This window comes from Hemiscyllium ocellatum, chromosome X, assembly GCF_020745735.1.
Source record: "Hemiscyllium ocellatum isolate sHemOce1 chromosome X, sHemOce1.pat.X.cur, whole genome shotgun sequence".
Classification (NCBI taxonomy): Eukaryota; Metazoa; Chordata; class Chondrichthyes; order Orectolobiformes; family Hemiscylliidae; genus Hemiscyllium; species Hemiscyllium ocellatum.
Window position 1 is genome coordinate 4,324,365 of NC_083453.1, and position 21,294 is coordinate 4,345,658.

At 44.2% G+C, this 21,294-nt stretch overlaps 1 protein-coding gene across 2 annotated transcripts in view; it reads left to right on the forward strand.

Moving 5' to 3' along the window:
• LOC132805792 (rho guanine nucleotide exchange factor 25-like) overlaps positions 1–21,294 on the forward strand; it is a 384,213-nt gene that overhangs the window by 187,241 nt on the left and 175,678 nt on the right. The window lies entirely within an intron of this gene.

The window sequence follows — 21,294 nt, forward strand, 5'->3', positions numbered from 1 at the left end:
CCTCCACCCCTAGGTCTCTGTTCTACAGCACTAACCAAGGCCCTAACTTTAATTGTATCAGCCCTGCCCTTGTTTGTTTTACCAAAATGCAATACCTCACAGTTATCCAACTGCCACTCCTCAGCCTATTGACTCAATTGATCAAGATCTCTTTGTAATCTTAGATAGCTATCTTCACTGTCCACTATACCACCAATCTTGGTGTCATGCACAAACTTACTGACCATGCTTCGTATATCCTCATCCAAATCATTTATATGAATGACAAATAAATGTGCCAGAAGAAGTGATGGAGGCTGGTACAATTGCAGCATTTAAAAGGTTGGGTATATGAATAGGAAGGGTTTAGAAGGATATGGGCCAAGTGCTGGTAAATGGGACTTTCTAGTCAGCATGGGATGGCATGGACGAGTTGGACCGAAGGTTCTGTTTCCATGCTATACAGTTCTATAACTCGATGAACCCAGCAGTGATCCCACGGTATAATTTAGGAGGGCTCTAAGAGATGCTAAGAGGAGGGATGGAGTGAATAGCCATGGCCCAGGAGAGGAGGGGGAAGCACTGGTTAATCTTTTGTCAGGCAGTGGGTATACACGGATGATCCCTGGAATGGTTGGTCTAACATACAAGGAATGGCTGAGGATCCTGGGATTGTATTCATTGGAGTTTAGAAGATTAAGGGGAGACTTAATGGAGACGTACAAGATAATACATGGCTTGGAAAGATTGGACGCTAGGAAATTGTTTCCGTTAGGCGAGGAGACTAGGACCCGTGGACGCAGCCTTAAAATTAGAGGGGGTCAATTCAGAACAGAAATGCGGAGACATTTCTTCAGCCATAGAGAGGTGGGCCTGTGGAATTCATTGCCGCAGAGTGCAGTGGAGGCCGGGACGCTAGGTGTCTTCAAGGCAGAGATTGATAGATTCTTGTTGTCTCGAGGAATTAAGGGCTACGGGGAGAATGCGGGTAAGCGGAGTTGAAATGCCCATCAGCCATGATTGAATGGCGGAGTGGACTCGATGGGCCAAATGGCCTTACTTCCACTCCTATGTTTTATGGTCTTATATGGCAGATATGGTTATTGGCCCCACTGTGGCTTTGCAGAGACGGTTCTGATTCAATTCTGAAATCTCTACCAATCTCCACAAGTTGAAAGAAGACTTACTGTAACCAGGTGACCTATAACCTGGGCGAGTATTAAAGAGAAAGATTCATAGATCAGATAACCTGTGTTGTCTCCATTTCAGTCGTCCCAGGGAAAGACTTGATTGTACAAGTTTCGGGCCTATTGTGTCTGCTCCAGGGTTTCTGAGCCTTATTTGTCTGTTCTTATGGAGTGATATTCCTTAGTGAGTCATTTATAAGGTCTTCAGTTATCATGTGTGTCAATGGGACTGGCTGTTTGTGTACCTTTGAGTTCTATACAGTGGAGAAGTTGATTAACAGTTGGGGGCTGCAGTTCCATAGAGTTCAGGGTCAGGTATTTTCACAGACAGAACCATGGAGTGCGACAAGTGTCCTCGAGAGAGTTTTGAGTTAACAATAGTTTCTAAGAATGGTCCCTTGCTAGCTCCTTGGGATTCGAGGCATTGAGCACAATGTAGGAGAGTTTAAGTGCCAAGTGAGAGAAGCCTATTTGGATTTATATTATGGGAAATATCTGGCCTTTGGAATGCAAACTAATCAGATCGCATTCAAGCTACATTCACTTGGAATTTCTTTCCTGTTTGTTCCATTGGCTGAATAATCCTAGAAACATCTGAGTTAAAAATTTAAAATCAGCCACAATACATAAACTAGGGGTTAAAGGTGAAATGGTCCAAATTGACACTACCAGTGCAGTACTAAGTGAGTGCTGCACTGTCAGGGGGGCCAACTTTCATGTGAACTATTCAACCATCTGCCTTCACAAAGGTCGCACAGCACTTTTCAAAAAGGGCAGTGGGGTATCGGTTTCATGCTTTCCTGGTCAATAATCAATAAGCTACTATAAGGAATAATTGAGGTGAGTAGAATGGCTGCATTTAAGGCAAAGATAGATGCGCGCATGAGGGAGAAAGTAGTAGAGAATCATGCTGATGTAGGTGACTAAAGAAGACTGGGAGAAAGTTAAACTTAAATCAATTGGACTGAATGGACTGTTCCTGTGCTGTGAGATTCTGCTGTGTGGACCTTGTTCTGATCCCAGCTGATGAGACCTGATAGATCTTTACAAATTTATTTTCACTGACCTGATGCTCATTCGCTAAAACATAGTCACACGAAGCTGCAGAGTTCTTTATCAACAAAACTGAAGTTTATTATAGAAAAGATGAAAACAAACTAAAGAAACCAAGTTATCTGGACATAGAACACTATTAGAAAAAGCATTAAAACACCCAACAAAACAAAGATTCAAACTAGCCCTCAACACCATCACTTTACAATTATTCAAATTACAGCTCTATATCAAACTCTTAAGTTTGTCTTAACTGATTGCCCAGAAACTGGGGAGAATGAGCTGTGGGGTCTTCTTACATGAATGCTTACAAAACTGAGAGCTTAGACTTTCTCAGCTTTTAATATATTACAACGTCTAACCAAATACCCCTCGTCTGGAATTTGCACAGACTAAGCATTTCTACTGAAGTAACTTACTCCCTTAACTGCTCTGAAAATAAAAACCTCCTTTCTGGGTCTTTCCGACTCTGGACAGGTCTTCTCCAAACTGCCGTAAAAATTTCAATCTCTGGGTTTCCTGGGCTAAAATCAATCCTTGATTATTCTGAACGAAAGCAAGCTAAATGGTCTTCAATATTTACTTCATCTGTGTAAACCACCACAGTATAAACAATTTTCCATTAACACTCCAGGGTTCCCTGATCCCTGACAGATACAGGATTAGGTCAATATTTTGAACGTACTGTCTGACCTAGCTTTACTTTGTTGTAAAAGTCTTCACAAAAGTAACCAGCACTCACATGCCATTATTTTAAACTCCAGCCTCTAAACCCGACATCAATCTATTGACATAAATCACAAAATGTCCTGCGATATTTGCCTGCATAACGTCAGTGAGTTAACCTTAAAATTATTCATTGTCTGTCATAAAGTCCTTTGAATCCTCAAAGCATCATAGAAATGCAGGTCTTTTTTTAATGCTCTCATTCTTCACTAACATGCTCTGTGGAAAAGTCCTTTGATTTTCCTTCTCTTCCTTTTAAAAGATGCCTCTTTCCCTGATGTCCAATGACAAGAGCTACTTTGGCCTGCTATAAAATATATTTAAAGAAGGGAGAAACAGTTACAGGGCTTAGGAATTTGTTAAAAGAAAATTTTCTTCATCAGTTTGTATTAGATTAGATTACAGTGTGGAAACAGGCCCTTCGGCCCAACAAGACCACACTGACCCACCGAAGCGCAACCCACCCATACCCCTACCTTTACCCCTTCACCTAACACTACGGACAATTTAGCATGGCCAATTCACCTAACCTGCACATTTTTGGACTGTGGGAGGAAATCGGAGCACCCGGAGGAAACCCACGCAGACACGGGGAGAACGTGCAAACTCCACACAGTCAGTCACCTGAGTCGGGAATTGAACCCGGGTCTCTGGCACTGTGAGGCAGCAGTGCTAACCACTGTGCCACCGTGCCGCCCACATATGTGCCTACAATCAAAGGAGCAAAACTTGATAGAGTTATAGAGTCAGAGAGATGTACAGCATGGAAACAGACCCTTCAGTCCAACCTGTCCATGCCGAACAGATATCCCAACCCAATCTAGTCCCACCTGCCAGCACCCGGTCCATATCCCTCCAAACCCTTCTATTCTTATATCCATCCAAATGCCTCTTAAATGTTGCAATTGTACCAGACTCCACCACTTCCTCTGGCAGCTCATTCCATACACATACCACCCTCTGTGTGAAAAAGTTGCCCCTTACGTCTCTTTTATATCTTTCTCCTCTCACCCTAAACCTATGCCCTCTAGTTCTGGACTCCCTGACCCCAGGGAAAAGACTTGGCCTATTTACCCTATCCATGCCCCTCATAATTTTGTAAACCTCTAAAAGGTCACCCCCTCAGCCTCCGACGCTCCAGGGAAAACAACCCCAGCCTGTTCAGCCTCTCCCTGTAGCTCAAATCCTCCAACCCTGGCAACATTGTTGTAAATCTTTTCTGAATCCTTTCAAGTTTCACAACATCTTTCTGATAGGAAGGAGACCAGAATTGCACGCAATATTCCAACAGTGGCCTAACCAATGTCCTGTACAGCCGCAACATGACCTCCCAACTCCTGTACTCAATACTCTGACCAATAAAGGAAAGCATACCAAACACCTTCTTCACCATCCTATCTACCTGCAACTCCCCTTTCAAGGAGCTATGAACCTGCACTCCAAGGTCTCTTTGATCAGCAACACTCCCGAGGACCTTACCATTAAATGTATGAGTCCTACTAAGATTTGCTTTCCCAAAATGCAGCACTCGCATTTATCTAAATTAAATTCCATCTGCCACTTCTCAGCCCATTGGCCCATCTGGTCAAGATCCTGTTGTAATCTGAGGTAACCTTCTTCGCTGTCCACGACACCTCCAATTTTGGTGTCATCTGCAAACTTACTAACTGTACCTCTCATGCTCGCATCCAAGTCATTTATGTAAATGACGAACAGTAGAGGGCCCAGCACCGATCCTTGTGGCACTCCACTGGTCATAAGCCTCTTCTGGTAAAACTTGGTTTTCTCTTCGGAAATAAGGCAGAGCAAGTGACTGAAGTGTTAGTGGGGGAGCACCTTGGGACCAGTGATCATAATTCTCTTCATTTTTAAATAGTTCTGGAAAAAGATAGGCCTCGTATAAAAGCTAAAGTTCCTCATTAGAGTAAGGCAAATTTTGATGGTTTGAGACAAGAACTTTTAAAAGTTGATTGGAGTAGACTGTTCACAGGTAAAGGGGCGACTAGCAAGTCAGAGACTTTCAAAAGCGATGAGATTTCAGAAGCATTATGTTCTTTTTGAAGTGAAGAGTAAGGTTGATAAATTTAGGGAACGATGGCACAGTGGTTAGCACTGCTGCCTCACAGCGCCTGAGACCTGGGTTCAATTCCCGACTCAGGCGACTGACTGTGTGGAGTTTGCACGTTCTCCCCGTGTCTGCGTGGGTTTCCTCCGGGTGCTCCGGTTTCCTCCCACAGTCCAAAGATGTGCGGGTCAGGTGAATTGGCCATGCTAAATTGCCCGTAGTGTTAGGTAAGGGGTAAATGTAGGGGTATGGGTGGGTTGCGCTTCGGCGGGTTGGTGTGGACTTGTTGGGCCGAACAGCCTGTTTCCACACTGTAAGTAACCTAATCTAATCTAAATAAAGGTATTGAGTATCTGGTCAAGAATAAGGAATCATACATTAACTTTAGACATCTGAGATCAAGTGAATCTGCTGAAGAGTATAAAGGGTGTTGGGGCATTCTGAAGAGGGAAACCAGGAGAGCAAAAAGGGGATATACGATAGCTTTGGCAGGTTAACAACACCCCAAAGAGATTCTGCATGCATTGAGTATAGGAGTTGGGAGGTCATGTTGCAGCTGTACAAGACATTGGTCAGGCCACTTTTGGAGTATTGTGTGCAATTCTGGTCTCCCTCCTGTTGGACAGAGGTTGTGAAACTTGAAAGGGTTCAGAAAAGGTTTACGAGGATGTTGCCAGGGTTGGAGGGTTAGAGCTATAAGGAGAGGCTGAACAGGCTGGGGCTGTTTTCCCTGGGGAGTTGGAGGTCCATAAAATCATGAAGGGCATGGATAGGGTGAAGAGCCAAGGTCTTTTCCCCGGGGAAAAGGGAGTCTAAAACTAGAGGGCATTGTTAAGAGGGGCAAGATTTAAAAGGGTCCTAAGAGATAACCTTTCACGCAGAGGGTGATGGAATAGGACCCCTTAAAGATTAACAAGGTCATCTATGTGTGAAACCACAGAAGATGTGAGAAATATTAAATGAATCTTTTGCATCAGTTTTTACTGTGGAGAAAGAAATGGAGGCTAGGGAACTTGGGGAAACGAACATTGATGTCTTGAAAACAGTCCACATGACAGAAGAGGAAGTGCTGGAGGTCTCAAAAACATGAAAGGTGGGACTGATCAAGTGCATCCCAGGAAGTTGTGAGCAGTTAGGGAAGAAATTGCAGGGTCCCTAGCAGAGATATTTGTATCATTGACAGCCACTGGTGAGGCACTGGAGGACTGAAGAGTGGCTAATGTTATGTCTTTATTTAAGAAAGGCTGAAAGGAAAAGCCAGGAAACTGGAGAGCTGAGTCTGACATCAGTGGTGGGTAAATTGATGGAGGGAATTCTAAGAGATGGGGCTTCCATGCATTTGGAGAGGCAAGGACTGATTAAGGATAGTCAGCGTGTCTGTGTGTGAGAAATCACGTCTCATAAACCTTGTTGAGTTTTCTGAGGAAGCAACCAGAATGATTGATGAGGACAGAGTGAGAGACTTTGTGTACATGGACTTTAGTAAAACCTTTGACAAAGTTCTGCATGGTAGACTAATTAGTAAAGTTAGGTTACATGGGATTCTGGGTGAACTTGCAATTGGATACAAAATTGGTTTGATGGGTGGTGGTGGAGGGTTGTTTCTCGGACTGGAGGCTTGTGACCAACAATGTTACTCAGGGATCGGGGCTGGGTGCAGTGTTGTTTATCACTTATATAAATGATTTGGATGAGAATTTAGGAGGCATGGTTAGTAAGTTTGCTAATGACACCAAACTTGGTGGTATAGTGGACAGTGAAGAAGATTATCTAAGGTTACAAAGAGATCTTGATCAGTTGGGTCAATAGGCCAAGAAGTGACAGATAGAGTTTAATTTGGATAAATGTAAGCTTTGCATTTTGGTAAAATAAACAAGGTCAGGACTTACACACTTAAAAAAACCTTGGTCAGGCACAAAATTCTTTGAAGTTTGGATCACATATAGACAGGGGGGTTAAGAAGGTGTATAGCATGCTTGCCTTCATTGCTGAGACCCTTGAGTATAGGAGTTGGGATGTCATGTTGAGGTTGTTCAGGATGTTGGTGAGGCCTCTCCTGAAGTACTGTGTCCATTCTGTGCCCTGTTACAGGAAGGATATTATTAAACTGGAGAGGGTTCAGAAGATATTTACTAGGATGTCGCCGGGAATGGAAAGTGTGAGTTAAAAGGATAGGATGGATTTTTTTCACTGGAACATAGGAAGTTGAGGGGTGACCTTATAGGGGTTTATAAAATCATGAGGGGTATAGATAAGGTGAATAGCAAAGGTCTTTTCCCTCGGGTGGGGCAATTTCAAAACTAGAAGGCATAGGTTTAAGTTGAGAGGGGAAAGATTTAAAAGGGAGCTGACAGCCAACATTTTCACACAGAGGGTGGTTTGTATATGGAATGAGCTGTCAGAGGAAGTGATAGATGCAGGTACTCAGATAGGAAAAGTTTAGAGGGATATGGGCCAAATGTAGACAAATGGGACTAGTTCAGTTTGGGAACCTTAATTGGCACAGATAAGTTGGACCAAAGAGTCTGTTTCTGTTTTGGATGAATTTATGACTCTGCAAATGAATTCATTTTCTTTTGAGCCCAAAAATAAAACCTTTCAGTCGAGATTCCGTTCTGGTACATTCCTCTCCAATTTATGCTCCTTAGTCCACTGAGTTTTTCCATCAGTGGTTTCTCAGTATTATTGCAAGGATTCAGACTTAATTATGGCCTGAGGAATGAAAGACACTTTTCCCAGGGGCAGTGTGGCATTGCAAACCCAGCTGTCTCACTTAACTCTTTGGGGCTCAAAAAGCTTCCCATTTCTCCTCATCCTCCGCTCTCACCCTTGGGTTGATTCTCCTCAGCTTTGTAGACGTCTCTGTTGCAGGTGGACTGCAGCAGTTCAAGAAGGCAGTACTCCACTGCCTTCTCAAGGGCAACTAGGGATGGGCAATAAATGCTGGACCACCCAGTAATGCCCACATCCCACAAGCAAATAAAAGCGACGTTAATCTGTCAGAAAATGGGTGAGACAGAAGCGTACAAGGCCTCACTCAGACCAAGTTGTGTTCTGTGGTGAAGTGCCCTGGAGTGGGGGATGTTCACAAGATGTCCACTTTTCCTGCTCATGGGCAGCCAAGGTGTAGTCTACAAATTGACTGTTGTGGGGGAATTACAGTGAAAAGATTGTGTTCTACCATTCCATTGCATAGTAGTTTCGCCATCAATCATACAGGCTATGGGACCTAAGTACAATCCTCGCTCTGTGTTCTGCTAGCTAGGCCCAAGCAGAGTAACACTTGGAAGTTCAAGATCCTGGGAAACAGTGAGTGTCTGTAGGGGAAAATGTGAGGAGTCTTGATTTCAAGACAGTGAATGGTATGTATTCTCCAGTCTGCTGTGTATCTTGTATCTTTGATCTGAGCAGATGGCATTAGTTCTAAAGCTGCAACAGGTTTTCTCTTTACAATACTTCAAAATACTTCAGCACTTAGCAGATTTTGGCACACATGCTGTCAACCTAGATTCCAGAACGTTTGGGACGATGTCAGCTATTTCACTGTCTGGATTCACCCACAGGCTTAAGCGATTAAGTACTGTGAACATAGATCAGTGAACAGACTAACATAACCAAACACGGCTCAGTTCAGCATTGGACACAACAGTGAGTATACAGGGAGAAAGAAAGTGTAATTGTCGGGTATTTTAAGCTTGGGGAAACGAGAGCAGCGCTGGCCATGGCAGAGATAAAGCATAGAGAGAGGGAGAGGAAAAGTATGATGGAGAGGTGAAGAGAAGGGGCCAGGGGCTAGAGGTGACAAGAGAGTTCATCTATCAGATGTCATCTATTTTTGATGCACACCGAGTTGCTATGACATTACCAACATCTGCTGATATAGAGTCTTTAACAACAACTTGAATGTAAATGTAATTTCAGTGCAGATACATGTGGTAGGAAGAACAAGAAAAAGCAAAGTGAACCAAAGGGTATACATCTGAAGTAGATGCTGGAATAGAGAGACGGGGAGGAATATGTACACAAATCGTTGAAAGTGGCAGGATAGGTCAAGAAAGCAGTTCAGCAAGGGTATTTGGTATGCTGAGTAAAAAGTGAGGTCTGCAGATGCTGGAGATCAGAGCTGAAAATGTGTTGCTGGTTTAAGCACAGCAGGTCAGGCAGCATCCAAGGAACAGGAAATTTGACATTTCATTCCTGATGAAGGGCTCTGGCCCGAAACGTCGAATTTCCTGTTCCTTGGATGCTGCCTGACCTGCTGTGCTTTAACCAGCAACACATTTTCAGTATTTGGTATGCTGGGCTTTAAACTGATGTCAGAGGCCCCACCCTCTGCCACCTTTACTATAGACCCCTATACAGTAACCCCTGTCACCCCACCTCCACCATTTGAGCACAGCAACTTGATAAACCCCTTGCTCAGAGATACCTGTAGTGTAGTACCTGGCTTATAGGCGATAGGAGGTGTGTTGTGAAGAAGATGCATGGCTATTTCACCTGCACCAAGCCAGCCATGCCTGGATACTGTTTACGAGAAATGGTTGTTTCTCCATCAATACCAGGGTCCACCATTCACACACAGTGCATGAAGGGACTGCTGTTTTTGGAAGCATTTTTCGAGACCTCAAAGATTGACTCGTGTGCCATAATCTACGGTAGATAGATTTGCAAAACTGAGGCTTAGAGAGGAGAAAGCATGGAGGAGCTTTGATCAAAGTTTTCAAGATCATGAAGGGTATGGACTGAATAGATAGGGAGAAACCATTCCCCTTGGTCGAAGAACCAGTGGACACCAATTTTAAAGTGATCAGTAAATTTGCCAATGACTTCAAAGGAAATATTCTTGTATATAATCTGCCTGAGAGTGTGGTGGAGGAAGATTTGATTGTACCAAAAGGCAGTTGGATCATTTGAGAAGAAATGATTTGCAGAGCTATGTGATAAAGGCAGTGGTATAAGTTAAGTTGTCCTTGCAGAGAGCTCACAAGACACGAACAAGTCGATTAGCCTCCTTCTGTTCTCTAATTGCCTGATATCATGCTTGTAATATAAAAGGTCCTGAGGCAATTCACAGGAGCACTGTAAAACAAAATTTGACTCTGAGCCACATTAGGAGATAATAGGCAGATGCCGAGGAGCTTATTCAGAGAGGTAGGTTTTATGGAACTGAAAAGAAGGAAGGAGAAGTTTAGCAGAGACACACTGGAGCTTGGGATGGCTGCCAATGCAGGAGTAATTAAATCCGAGGCTGTTCAAGAGGCAGAAAGAAAGGCGTTCAGCAAAGGTTGGAGGAGGTTCCACTGACAGGGAGAGGCCCTGGAGGGGTTTGAAAGCAAGGTGAAATTTTAAACATCCAGCTATTTGCTTAACTGGGGACCAACATAAGTTAGCATTTAGCAGAGTGAAACATACCAAGGCCTTCCACAGGAATGTTATCAAACAAAATTGTCACACAAAATACAAAGGGAGACACGTACATCTTGGAAAGGTGTAATTTGCAGCCTCTTTTTGTTTGTGTGTTCGCCCCATCTCCCTTCAAAGTAGCAATGGACTCTAACACCATCAGCTGCATCGACATATCCATGTCTCATCTTCACAAAGTCCTCTCTGAATTCAAAAAAAGTAATTGGCACTGAACTTCAAAAATAACGATGACCAGATCTTTCCTTCACTGATATCGTCTCCTTGGCGTAAACCAGTGATTGCTGTCAGGAATCGCTGCAGATTTAAGATGAGGCAAGTGTTTAATCACAGACCAGTTAATCTGAAAGAAGAAATGAGAAAGCACAACAGCGTATTATCTGGCCCAGCAAGCTCTCTCTTTTGCATCGTGCAACACTCTCCCCCCAAGCATGGATTCTGCCTGAGTAATCTAATCAATAGCGATGACTCGCATTTGTATAGCGCCTTTAACACAGTGGAACCACGTGGAACGGTCCCCAGGGAATGTTATGAGACAAAAATTGACATCAGGTCACATCAGGAGTACCAGCTGACTCACAAACTTAGGCAAAGGTAGGTTTTAAGGCAAAGAAAGCGTGAGAGAGAGGTGGGGACATTTACTGAGTACTGATCATCTGATACTTTCATTCTGTTCAAATATATCCGTACAAACTGAGAATCTCCACATATGTTTTACTCAGTGATCCTGACCTATCTGTTTTGGGGCATCACAGTAACTCCCCACAGAGGCAGAAGTGAAAGTTTAACTGAAGCTTGAGCACAATGGAGAGAGCCATTGTGACACACTTCAACATATTCAGGCCAATGCTGTGTCATTAAACAGAGTTGATAAGGCAGAGTTTGAAGCAGCAGTTTCCCAGCATTTTTTTTCTATTTATATCTCCTTGTTTCCCTGTAGAGTTGTCCAATCGACAGGAACAGGAAGTGGTCAAAAGTCAGTCTGAAATTAATCATTCATAAGTACCCACCATGTGAATAATAGACCAGATCATTGCAGAAGTCAGGCTCCTCTCAGTATGGACCATTAGTTATATATTTTTATACAGAATCCGTACAGTGTGGAAGCAGGCTATTCGGCTCATTGAATACTGATCCTCTGAAGAGCATCACACCCAACCCACCCCTACCCCTTTAACTTCCCATGGCTAATCCATCTAGTCTGCATACTATGGGTAATTTAGTGTGGCCAATCCACCCTAACTTACACATCCCTGAACACTATGGGTAATTTAGCATGGCCAATCCACCCTAACCTGCACATCCCTGGACACTATGGGACAATTTAGCATGGCCAATCCACCCTAACCTGCACATCCCTGGACACTATGGGACAATTTAGCATGGCCAATCCACCCTAACCTGCACATCCCTGGGCACTATGAGACAATTTAGCATGGCCAATCCACCCTAACCTGCACATCCCTGGACACTATGGGACAATTTAGCATGGCCAATCCACCCTAACCTGCACATCCCTGGACACGATGGGACAATTTAGCATGGCCAATCCACCCTAACCTGCACATCCCTGGACACGATGGGACAATTTAGCATGGCCAATCCACCCTAACCTGCACATCCCTGGACACTATGGGACAATTTAGCATGGCCAATCCACCCTAACTTACGCATCCCTGAACACTATGGGTAATTTAGCGTGGCCAATCCACCCTAACTTACACGTCTGTGAACACTATGGGTAATTTAGCATGGCCAATCCACCCTAACCTGCACATCTTTGAATTGTGGGAGGAAACCGGAGCACCTGGAGGAAACCCACACAGAATTGTGGAGAATGTGCAAACTCCACACAGACAGTCGCCTGAGGTTGGAATCAAACCTGGGTCCCTGGAAAGTGAGGCGGCAGTGCTAACCACTGAGCCACTGTGCCTCCTTTAACTAGGAATCATTTTACGGTTTAACTTTTTGGACGTGTGGGCTGATGATAGTGGGGAATGTAGCTCACCCTGAACGACTGGACCAGCAGTCCATCTTGTTACAAAATACGATTTAAGGATTGAGAAAACAACAGAGGAATATCAGGAGAGGGAATTACAGAGGATTTAGAATCAAATCAGCAAAATAACAAGAGGGAGAGATTGAGGTAAAAGAGAGAGAAAGCAAAGACAAAAATGGGAATTATGAAAAGAATCCAAAAAACATTGATGTTTCTAAAATCTCCAAAACATACTTACCACTTGCTACACATGACCTACGACTTGACAGATTAAATTGTCTGGAATACCATAGACAAGACTCACATGGTCAGAATAAATGCCCATGCAGATAAGTTCCAACTAGTTGACACAAAGTTTAATGGGGAATGGATCCAGTGAGTTCTTCATATTAATGGGAGGTTAGGTAGGGAAATGCTGTCACTGTGACAAACAGTGGAGCAGCATAAATCGAGCAGCAGGTTCTGGAGATTTGCTCACTGCGTAGCCCTCAATACCCTGATTATGTCAGGCATTATCCATCGAATGTTGCTATTTTTCCAGCAGCATTTGCCTTATAATATAAATATATACACAAGGAGTGCAGATTGAGAAGTTAAGTCGATAATCTGCCTTCTCCATGATTGTATTATTCACTTTAACTCATTTGTTGCCCATTCATCTGTCACTCTGGAATATCATATTCTGCCTGACTAGTTTCACTTGTTAATGAGCTCTTCCTCATACCTGCATCAAGTTGTTGTCACGTAACTGAACCTTCCCTTAACCCATAGTCACTCATTGCAGACCTTCCTAGCCTTTCTATTATACCCCACAAATCCTGCGGATGCTGAAAATCTGAAAGAAAAAAATCCCAGAAATTTCAGGAGAAACTCACAAGCTCTGGCAGCATCTGTGGAGAGAGAAACAGAATTAACATTTCAGGTATGATGTGAGTCTTCTTTGCAACTGCTGTTCTGTTCTCCATCATTTTCTGTTTTTATTTCGGTTATAACGATTTTTTGGAGTTTAGTGTGCTCCTCTGGCCTTTGCTGTTATTCCCTGCGAGTAACAAATGTCCTGCACACGTGTTCTTATTCTCCCTCCCTGTGTCAGAATTAAGACCATAAACCATAGGAGCAAAAATTACACCGTTCAGCCCATTGAATCTGCTCCACCATTCAATCATGGCTGATAAGTTTCTCAACCCCATTCTCCCACTTTCTTCCGGTAACCCTTGATCCCCTTGACAATCAAGAGCCTATGTATCTCAGTTTTAAAAATACTCAATCACCTGGCCTTGTGGCAGATTGAACCATCCGTGCTTGAACACATTCTTTCCCAGGATCTCAAACCTGTGAAATTCCTCACCCCCTGCCATCTTCCTTCAGTGAACCATTGCTTTTGCACTTACCCTTTTCCCCTCCCCTACTGTTGAAATGAGAGATATGGTTGGAGCCTTTTTGAGCCATGAGGTAGTCGTCTGCCCTGCTTGCCTGGACGTTATTCATTCACGGGGTGTGAACATTGCTGGCTTCGGCCAGCATTCATTGCCCACCCCTAATTACCTGTTGAGGTGGTGGTGCTTCTTGAACTGTTGCAATCCGAGTGGTCTCGGGTCACTCAGCGATACTAAAGGAATGGTGATATATTTCCTAGTCAGAATGGTGAGGGACTTGAAGGGGACCTTGCAGAGGGTGGTGTTCCCATGTACCTGCTGCCCTTCTCCTTCCAGATGGAAGTGGTCGTGGGTTTGGAAGGTGATGTCGAAGATCTTTGGTGAATTTCTGCAGTGGATCTTGTAGGTGGTATACACTGCTGTTACTGAGCGTCGGTGGGGGGGAGGGAGGGGGTGTTTGTGGATGTGGGACCAATCAAACTGGCTGCTTTGTCCTGGATGGTGTCGAGCTTCTTGAGTGTTGTTGGAGCTGCCCCCATCCAGGGGCAAGTGGGGAGTATTCCATCACCCTCCTGACTTGTGCCTTGTGGATAATGGACAGGCTGTGGTTCTGTTCGCCGAGCTGGGAGTTTTTGTTGCAAACGTTTCGTCCCCTTTCTAGGTGACATCCTCAGTGCTTGGGAGTCTCCTGTGAAGCGCTTCTGTCATGTTTCCTTCGGCATTTATAATGGCTTGTCTCTGCTGCTTCCGGTTGTCAGTTGCTGTCCGCTGCAGTGGCTGGTATATTGGGTCCAGGTCGATGTGTTTGTTGATAGAATCAATGGATGAGTGCCATGCCTCTAGGAATTCCCTGGCTGTTCTCTGTTTGGCTTGCGCTATAATAGTAGTGTTGTTCCAGTCGAATTCATGTTGTTTGTCATCTGTGCGTGTAGCTACTAGGGATAGCTGGTCGTGTCGTTTCGTGGCTAGTTGGTGTTTGTGGATGCGGGTTGTTAGCTGTCTTCCTGTTTGTCCTGTGTAGTGTTTTGTGTAGTCCTTGCATGGGATTTTGTACACTACGTTGGTTTTGCTCATGCTAAATCCCATGCAAGGACTGCACAAAACACTACATAGGACAAACAGGAAGACAGCTAACAACCCGCATCCATGAACACCAACTAGCCATGAAACGACACGACCAGCTATCCTTAGTAGCCACACACACAGACGACAAACAACATGAATTCGACTGGGACAACACTACTATTATAGGACAAGGCAAACAGAGAACAGCCAGGGAATTCCTAGAGGCATGGCACTCATCCACTGATTCTATCAACAAACACATCGACCTGGACCCAATATACCGGCCACTGCAGCGGACAGCAACTGACAACCGGAAGCAGCAGAGACAAACCACTATAAATGCCGAAGGAAACATGACAAAAGTGCTTCACAGGAGGCTCCCAAGCACTAAGGATGTCACCTAGACAGGGGATGAAACGTTTGCAACAAAAACTCCCAGCTCGGCGAACAGAACCGCAACAACGAGCACCCGAGCTACAAATCTTCTCCCAAACTTTGAATGGGACAGGCTTTGGGAGTCAGGAGGGGAGTTACTCATGACAGGACTCCTAACCTGTGACCTGCCCTTGTTGCCACAGTGTTTATGTGGCTAAATTCAGTTCAATTTCTGGTCAAGAGTAAGCCCCAGGACATTGACTGTGGGGGATTCAGTGATGGTGACGCCATTGAAAGTCATAGTGCAATAATTAGATTCTTCACTGGTCATTGCCTGTCAGCTGGGAAACATATAAGTTTCAAAGTAGTTCCTTTAAAAGGTGGAACAGGGACTGCATCTCTGGTTTCACTGAGAGTCATAGAGTTATATAGCACAGAAAGACATTCTTCAATCCAACTTGTCCAAGACAACCATGTTCCCAAACTAAACTAGTCCCATTTGTCTCTATTTGGCCCATATTCCTTCTGAACCTTTCCTTTTCATGTACTTTTCCAAATGCCTTTTAAATGTTGTAATTGTACCAACCTCCACGACTTTCTCTGGCACTTCATTCCATACAAGCATCACCTTCTGTGTGAAAACAATGCCCCTCAGATTCCTTTTCAATCTTTCCCCTCTCACCTTAAACTTATGCCCCCTAGTTTTCAACTTCCCCCACCCTAGGGGAATGACACCTGCCATTTACCATATCTACACCCCACATGATTTTATAAACCTCCATAATGTCACTGCTCAGCCTCCTACACTCCAGTGAAAAAAGTCCCAGCCGATGCAGCCTCTCCTTATAACTCAAACCCTCCATTCCCAGCAATATCCTGTAAATCTCTTCTTAATCCTTTATCAATTTAATAACATCCTTCCTACAGCAGGCTGACCAGAACTGTACGCAGTCCTCCAAAAGAGGCCCCTCCAATGTCCTGTACAACTTCAACATGATGTCCCAACTCCTATGCTCGAAAGTCTAAGCAATGAAGGCAAGCATGCCAAAAGCTTTCTTAACCAACCTGTCCACATGTGACACGAGTTTCAAAGAATTATATATCTGAACCCTTAGGTCTCTCTGTTCTGCTGCACTACCCAAGGCCTTAGATTTAATTGTGTAAGTTCTGCCCTTGTTTGTTTTATCAAAATGCAATCCTTCACATTTATCCAAATTAAACTCCATCTGCCAGTTTTTGCCCCACTGGCTTAATCGATAAGATCCCTTTGAAATGTTAGTAATTTTCACTGTCCACCATACCACCAATTTTAATTGCAAACTTAATAACGATGCCTCCTAAATTCTCATCCAAATTGTTTATATAAATGACAAATAAAAATGGACCCACATGTAGATCAGAACAGATTGGGGAGTCTTCCATGAAAGACAGATTCAGATCAAGTCTTTCAAGCAATCCATCAGCTTTTGGGCCTTTAATCTAGTAGCTACCCACAAATCATCAGGTAAGTATGGAATACAAGTTCACGACTGGTGACAGCAGGATTTAGAAGCATAATAGAAACAATATGCAATCATATTCAGCCAGAGGCAAGGATAAAGAAGTGGGGGATGTGGACAGTATAGAATATTGCGAGAATATTTCTTAGAGGCAGTTCAAAATGGGTCAACAGTTAGCCTCTCTCAGCAGCCATTTTGATTCGGAGCTCACTGGCAGAATCTGAAGAATATCCAAGGCAATTGGATGGATTGAAACATATTCACATGGGTGACAATTCGTTCGCCACTCCTACAAATGTCCACACATACCAATCACCTCCCCTGCTCCAGTGACTTGGAATATAAGGTGTGAATCTGGTCAGGTCATAGAGTAATAGAGATGTTCAGCATGGAAACAGACCCTTCGGTCCAACCTGTCCATGCTGACCAGATATCCCAATCCAATCTAGTCCCACCTGCCAGCACCCGGCCCATATCCCTCCAGTAACATAAAAGAAAAATCGTGGTTTCCCTTTAAGTGGTGTATGGCCTCAAAGACTGACTTTTTTTTTTCTTGATGTTAATTCAGGTTGGCAGGGAGCACAGACTTTAAAGCATCTCTCTTCTTTGGATTTTTCAGGGGCCTCACGTTGCCCCAGAGGGGATTTGTCTGTAAGACCTCTCCAGTGCTTCCTGTTTCGCTCTGTTTATATTGTAGTCTAAGATTTATTTTTGGAACTTTTTTCTCACTGAAACAGTTTTTCCTTTTATTTTCCACAAGGAGGTCCCATAGAATTACACAGATTGGTTTAACTCTCTTGAGGCTCAGTCTCCCTTCCTTGGATTAGCCTGCATGATGGGCACGCTGTCAAAAGGGGTCATCCTTTTTTTTACAATTTCATTCTGTCTTGTCTTTCAGACTAGGCCTTAGCTCCTCAGTTGAATCAAACTATCACAGACAGATGGCTGCTGACTCAACAGGGCCACCTTAGTGACCCTGTTTACATTTGTTTCCTTGACATCAGAAAACTGAACAGCATTTCCCCTGTGAGAAGGTAACAGAGGATTTGTTTTGTGATGGGAATAAGGGAATATGATGAGACTGATGACAAAGTAGAGCCATAGAGTCATCCAGCATGGAAACAGGCCCTTCAGTCTAACTCATCCATGCTGACCAGGTTTCCCAAACTAAACTAGTCATGTCACGTTTGCCTGTGTTTGGCCCATATCCCTCTAAATCTTACCTATTCATACAACTATCCAAATGCCTTTTAAATGTAATTGTTCCAGCCTCCACCACTTCCTCTGGCAGCTCATTCCATACACACACACCACCCTCTGTGTGAAAAAGTTGCCCCTCAGGTCCCTTTTAAATCTTTCCCTTCTCACTTTAAACCTATGCCGTCTAGTTTTGGACTCCCCTACCTCGGGGAAACGATCTTAGCTATTCACCTTATCTATACCCCTCGCGATTTTATAAATCTCTGTAAGGTCAGCCTCTGATGCTCCAGGGAAAAAAAAAGTCCCAGCCGATCTAGCCTCTACATAAATCTCAAACCCTCCATTCTCAGTAATATCCTGTAAGTAATTGCTGAACTCTTTTCAGTTTAATAATATCCTTCCTGTAGCAGGGCGGCCATAATTGTATGCAATCCTCCACATGTCTCACCCAAGTGCAACATAACGTCCCAACTCCTGTACTCTTGACCAATGAAGGCAACTGTGCCAAACACCTTTTTCTTCACCCTGTCTACCTGTGATGCTAGTTTTAAGGAACTATATATCTGCACCCCAAAATCTCTCTCTTTGTGAATGATATTCCCCTTTCTCATAGGCCCACAGCACAAAAGCTGGCATGTACTGGCACTCTCATGTTGGTTACTTGCTGTCTCAGGGAGTATGATTACCATTCTGCCCTCTTGCCCTTTCATTTTTGCACTCGGGTACATGGTTCCAGTGTGAATTGCAAAAGTGTACTTTCCAGATAAATGCATGTGTGAGCACAGGTTTTATCTGTTTGCTTTTGGTAATCAAATTCCCACTGAAACCAGAGCACTTCCAGATTTTGTGCTGCTGAGACTGTATGGTCAGATAAATACAGGAGGTTGGCAGGTTTCTTGCATTCACAAGGATAACAGGATAGTTGGTATTGGAAATGAAATTGGTACAGCTGGGAGCTCTCTGCCCTGCCTGAGGCTAAAGCAAACTAGGAGGAAATGGTAACTCTGATGGTGATTGTGTTGAAGGAGCTTTACTCTGTATCTAACCTGTGCTGTCCTTGTCCTGGGAGTGTTTGATGGGGGACAGTGTAAAGGGAGCTTTACTCTGTATCTAACCCCGTGCTGTCCCTGTCCTGGGAGTGTTTGATGGGGGACAGTGTAGAGGGAGCTTTACTCTGTATCTAACCTGTGCTGTCCTTGTCCTGGGAGTGTTTGATGGGGGGACAGTGTAGAGGGAGCTTCACTCTGTATCTACCCCTGTGCTGTCCCTGTCCTGGGATTCCTGATGAAGGGCTTATGCCCGAAACGTCGAATTTCCTGTTCCTTGGATGCTGCCTGACCTGCTGTGCTTTTCCAGCAACACATTTTCAGCTCGTGTTTGATGGGGGGACAGTGTAGAGGGAGCTTCTCTCTGTATCTAGCCCCGTGTTGTCCCTGCCCTGGGAGTGTTTGATGGGGGGACAGTGTAGATGGAACTTTACTCTGTATCTGCCCCCGTGCTGTCCCTGTCCTGGGAGTGTTTGTTGGGGGGACAGTGTAGAGGCAGCTTTACTCTGTATCTAACCCCGTGCTGTCCCTGTCCTGGGAGTGTTTGATGGGGGGACAGTGTAGAGGGAGCTTTACTCTGTATCTAATCCCATGTTGTCCCTGTCCTGGGTGTGTTTGATGATGATTGTGTAGGGGGAGCTTTACTCTCTATTTAACCCCGTACTGTCCCTGTCCCTGTCCTGGGAGTGTTTGATTGGGGGACAGTGTAGAGGAAGCTTCACTGTGTATCTAATCCTGTGTTGTCCCTGTCCTGTGAGTGTTTGATGGGGGACAGTGTCGAGAGAGCTTTACTCTGTATCTAACCCCGTGCTGTCCCTGTCCAGGGAGTGTTTGATGGGGAGACAGTGTAGAAGGAGCTTTACTCTGTATCTAACCCCGTGCTGTCCCTGTCCTGGAAGTGTTTGATGGGAGGACAGTGTAGAGAGAGCTTTACTTTGTATCTAACCCTGTGCTGTCCCTGTCCTGGGAGTGTTTGATGGGGGTGGGGGGCAGTGTAGAGGGAGCTTTACTCTGTATCTAACCCCGTGCTGTCCCTGTCCTGGGAGTGTTTGATGGGGGACAGTGTAGAGAGAGCGTTACTCTGTATCTAACCCCGTGCTGTCCCTGTCCTGGGAGTGTTTGATGGGGGACAGTGTAGAACAGGGATGTCTTGCTGCAGTTGGACAGGGCGTTGGTGAGACCACACCTGGAGTATTGTGTGCAGTTTGGGTCTCCTTATCTGAGGAAGGATGTTCTGGTGATGGAGGGAGTACAGCAAAGGTTTCCCAGACTGATTCCTGGGATGGCAGGGCTGATGGATGAAGAGAGACTGGATTGGTTTGGATTATATTCACTGGAGTTTAGAAGAATAAGGGGGAGAGATGCTATAGAAACTTGTAAAATTCTAACCGGGCTAGACGGAATAAACACAGGAAGGATGTTCCCAGTGACCAGGGACTCCAGGACCAGGGGGTCACAGTCTAAGGACACAGGGTAGACCATTTTGAACTGAGATGAGGAAAAATATCTTCACCCAGAGAGTGGGGTGACTGGAATTTTCTACCATAGCAAGTGGTTGTGGAAATAACATTGAATGTTTTCAAGAAGAAGTTAGATATAGTTCTTAGGGATAAGGAGATCAAAAGACTGAGTTGAATGATCAAACATGATCATATTGAATGGAGGAGCAGGCTGAAAGGCCTACTCCTCCTATTTTCAATGTTTCTCTGTATATAGACATTCCAGAATTCATCAATATTCTGAGATCAGCAAGTTTTTCATCACAAAACTAGTGAAGGTTTATAAAGCATGAACATCAGATTTGAGATTCCCTGACTAATCACAATCTTCGTAATAAAACGAGCCAACGCTTTATCAGCAACGTTCATTAAGTTAATAACAGATGCAGTGAAGTGTCAGCAAAGGCTTACATTTATAATCAAAAGCAGGCTCCTAATGGAATAAACTGTATCATCTTCTGCATCTTCCAACCCTCCCCCTTCAACAAAGTAGCATTTTTGGGAATAGGGTGTAAGAGCTGAGTCATTGGAATTGATGTGGCAAGGCCAGTTAGAAAGTGTAACTTTGAATATCCTCAGGATGTTGCAGAAGGCTTTACAGCCAATGAATTAGCAGTAATGAATTGTAATATCATCAAATGCAGCAACCACTTTGTGTACACAGCAAGATCACAAATAGACCACCTGTTTCATGTGAGTGGCACATTGGTGGGTGATGGTGGCATAATGGTAATGTCATTAGATTGCTAGTTTCAAGGGCTAGGCTCATGCTGTTGGGTGGCAGGGTCAAATTCCACCATGAGA